Raw genomic sequence first — 4,797 nt, forward strand, 5'->3', positions numbered from 1 at the left:
AAAGTCCCTGAAGAACTAAAGATATCTAAACCATCCAATGAATATTCGCAAGGGTTATACTCAGTTAAATTGCAAAGATCTTTATATGGTCTAAAGCAATCTGGACGAATGTGGTATAATCGTCTTACTGAGTATCTGGCCAAAAATGTATTCAAAAATGATGATATTTGTCCATGTGTTTTCATAAAGAAATCCGCATCTGAATTCATTATAATTTTTGTGTATGTTGATGATTTAAATATCATTGGGACTCCTGAAGAGATTCCAACAATTATAAAACTCTGAAAGAAGAGTTTGAGATGAAAGATCTTGGAAGGACTAAATTTTGTCTCGGCCTGCAGATCGAGCATACAAAAAATAGGATCTTTATTCATCAAGCGACATACACAGAGAAGATCTTGAAAAGATTTTATATGGATAAGTCACATCCATTAAGTACCCCAATGATCGTAAGATCTTTGGATGTGGAGAAGGATCAATTCCGTCCTAAAGATAAGAATGAAGATATCCTTGGTCCTGAAGTACCATATCTTAGTGCCATTGGAGCGCTAATGTATCTTGCTAATAATACACGACCCGATATATCATTTGCTGTGAACTTACTAGCAAGGTATAGTTCCTCTCCAACCAGAAGACATTGGAGTGGAATCAAACAAAGCTTTCGATATCTTCATGGAACGGTTGATATGGGATTGTTCTATCCTTATGGATCCAAGTCACAACTAATTGGCTATGCAGATGCTGGATACTTGTCTGATCCACATAAAGGGAGATCTCAAACAGGATACCTATTCACATATGGTGGTACAGCTATATCATGGAGGTCCACGAAACAGACGATAGCAGCAACCTCCTCTAATCATGCTGAAATACTAGCGATACATGAAGCAAGTCGCGAGTGTTTTTGGCTAAGGAGTTTGATCCAATATATCATGTCATCAAGTGGACTGATTAATTAGAAGATAGCTCCAACTGTCCTATTTGAAGATAATACATCATGTATTGCTCAACATAAAGGCGGATATATCAAAGGTGATAGAACAAAGCATATTTCTCCCAAATTCTTCTTCACTCATGATCTTCAAAATCAAGGGACAATTGATGTCCAACAAATCCGCTCATGTGACAATCTGGCAGATTTATTTACAAAGTCACTCCCAAAATTCTCCTTTGAAAGATTGGTACATGAAATTGGGATGCGCCGATTTCGAGACATTAAATGATGTCGACAAGAGGGGGAGACTGTACTCTTTTTTCCTTGGTCAGGTTTTTTCCCATTGGGTTTTTCTTGACAAGGTTTTTAATGAGGCAGTCCCCATCACAAAGGATTTTGTACTCTTTTTCCTTCACTAAAGTTTTTCCCATTTGGGTTTTCTTTAGTAAGGTTTTAACGAGGCAATAATCCTAAATGGTCATCCAAGGGGGAGTGTTGTGATAAGATCAAATGAGGTGGATGACCATCATTTAATATGGGCGGCTCACATTCTCAAGAGAGATGAGTTTAATGAGAGTTTAATGAGAGTTGAATATGCTACCTCTTGTGTGCCTATAAATACATGTACTGAGGCAAAAGGAAGATACACACAAAAGCAATAAACAATTCTCTCACTCTTTTATGTTGCAATACTTCTTTCCCTCTCTTTATATTTTATATTTGTTACTTCTTCCTTATTTATTTATTTAGTTATTTTATAACACTGATGATAATGTTTGATGATACAATATTCTGGTTAAAAATAATTGTCCTATTTGGATTATTATTTGTTTTTTTTTTTTTTGTTGCAATTATCAATTGATAAAAATTTCAATATTATTAAGCATTTTTTCAATCGTATAGACTATTAAAGAGAGAAGAAAAGAGTAAGAAGAAAAAACTGGTTAACAAATGCTATAACTGTTATAAAATAACTAAATAAATAAATAAGGAAGAGGTAACAAATATAAAATATAAAGAGAGGGAAAGAAGTATTGCAACATAAAAGAGAGAGAGAATTATTTATTGCTTTTGTGTGTATCTTCCTTTTGCCTCAGTACATGTATTTATAGGCACACAAGAGGTAGCATATTCAACTCTCATTAAACTCTCATTAAACTCATCTCTCTTGAGAATGTGAGCCGCCCATATTAAATGATGGTCATCCACCTCATTTGATCTTATCACAACACTCCCCCTTGGATGACCATTTAGGATTATTGCCTCGTTAAAACTTTACTAAAGAAAACCTAATGGAAAAAACTTTAGTGAAGGAAAAAGAGTACAAAATCCTTTGTGATGGGGACTGCCTCATTAAAAACCTTGTCAAGAAAAACCCAATGGGAAAAAACCTGACCAAGGAAAAAAGAGTACAGTCTCCCCCTCTTGTCGACATCATTTAATGTCTCGAAATCGGCGCATCCCAATTTCATGTACCAATCTTTCAAAGGAGGATTTTGGGAGTGACTTTGTAAATAAATCTGCCAGATTGTCACATGAGCGGATTTGTTGGACATCAATTGTCCCTTGATTTTGAAGATCATGAGTGAAGAAGAATTTGGGAGAAATATGCTTTGTTCTATCACCTTTGATATATCCGCCTTTATGTTGAGCAATACATGCTGTATTATCTTCAAACAGGACAGTTGGAGCTATCTTCTGATTAATCAATCCACTTGATAACATGATATATTGGATCAAGCTCCTTAGCCAAAAACACTCGCGACTTGCTTCATGTATCACTAGTATTTCAGCATGATTAGAGGAGGTTGCTGCTATCGTCTGTTTCGTGGACCTCCATGATATAGTTGTACCACCATATGTGAATAGGTATCCTGTTTGAGATCTCCCTTTATGTGGATCAGGCAAGTATCCAGCATCTGCATAGCCAATTAGTTGTGACTTGGATCCATAAAGATAGAACAATCCCATATCAACCGTTCCATGAAGATATCGAAAGCTTTGTTTGATTCCACTCCAATGTCTTCTGGTTGGAGAGGAACTATACCTTGCTAGTAAGTTCACAGCAAATGATATATCGGGTCGTGTATTATTAGCAAGATACATTAGCGCTCCAATGGCACTAAGATATGGTACTTCAGGACCAAGGATATCTTCATTCTCTTCTTTAGGACGGAATTGATCCTTCTCCACATCCAAAGATCTTACGATCATTGGGGTACTTAATGGATGTGACTTATCCATATAAAATCTTTTCAAGATCTTCTCTGTGTATGTTGCTTGATGAATAAAGATCCCATTTTTTGTATGCTCGATCTGCAGGCCGAGACAAAATTTAGTCCTTCCAAGATCTTTCATCTCAAACTCTTCTTTCAGAGTTTTTATAATTGTTGGAATCTCTTCAAGAGTCCCAATGATATTTAAATCATCAACATACACAGCAATTATAATGAATCCAGATGCGGATTTCTTTATGAAAACACATGGACAAATATCATCATTTTTGAATCCATTTTTGGCCAGATACTCAGTAAGACGATTATACCACATTCGTCCAGATTGTTTTAGACCATATAAAGATCTTTGCAATTTAACTGAGTATAACCCTTGCGAATATTCATTGGATGGCTTAGATATCTTTAATCCTTCAGGGACTTTCATATAGATATCCCGATCTAATGAGCCGTATAAATAGGCTGTTACCACATCCATTAAATGCATATGCAGTTTATGATATGCACATAAACTGACCAAATAACGCAATGTTATCGTATCCACTATAGGGAAATACGTTTCTTCATAATCTATACCGGGCCTTTGTGAAAAACCTTGTGCCACAAGTCGGGCTTTATAGCGCACAACTTCATTTTTCTCATTTCGTTTTCTCACAAATACCCACCGGTATCCAACAGGTTTTACATCTTCTGGTGTACGGACTACAGGTCCGAAGACTTCACGTTTTGCAAGTGAGTCTAATTCAACCTTCATGGCTTCTTCCCATTTTGGCCAATCATTCCTTTGTCGACATTCTTCGACTGATCTTGGCTCAAGATCCTTACTTTCATGCATGATATTCAATGCCACATTATATGCAAATATTTCATTGACAATTGTCTTATTTCGGTCCCGTTTCTTTCCTGTAAAGATATAATTTATCGAGATCTCGTCATTTTCACAATTTTCAGGTACCTGAACGTCTTCTGGCGTTATATCAGAATTTTGGACAACTGCAGGTGTCTTTACTATGTCTTTTTCAACAGGAATAATATTTACCTCTTTTCTCTTTCGAGGATTTTTATCTTTGGAACCAACAGGCCTGCCACGCTTCTGGCGTGTATTTGCTTCAGTGGCTATTTGTCCTACTGGGACATCAATTCGAATTGGGGCATTTTTCGCCCTGCCACGCATCTGGCGTGAATTTGCATCAGTGGCTACTTGTCCTACTGGGACATCAATTCAAATTGGCGCATTTTTCGCTGGTATATAAGATTTGGTTATCCTCTTTGTATCGGAAAATGCATCAGACAATTCATTTGCTATTCTTTGCAAATGTATAATCTTTTGAACTTCTAGTTCACATTGCCCTGATCGAGGATCTAAATGCATCAACGATGATGCATTCCAATTAAGTTCCTTTTCAGGAAGCTAATTCTCTCCCCCTAATGTTGGAAATTTTGATTCATCAAAATGACAATCAGCAAACCGGGCTTTAAATACATCTCCAGTTTGTATCTCAAGATACCTCACTATAGAGGGAGAATCATATCCAACATATATCCCCAATTTTCTTTGGGGTCCCATTTTGGTCCGATTAGGTGGTGCAATGGGAACATATATCACACACCCAAATATTCTTAAATGGG

Source organism: Arachis ipaensis, chromosome B4 (genome assembly GCF_059453495.1).
Source record: "Arachis ipaensis isolate K30076 ecotype BB chromosome B4, ASM5945349v1, whole genome shotgun sequence".
NCBI lineage: Eukaryota > Viridiplantae > Streptophyta > Magnoliopsida > Fabales > Fabaceae > Arachis > Arachis ipaensis.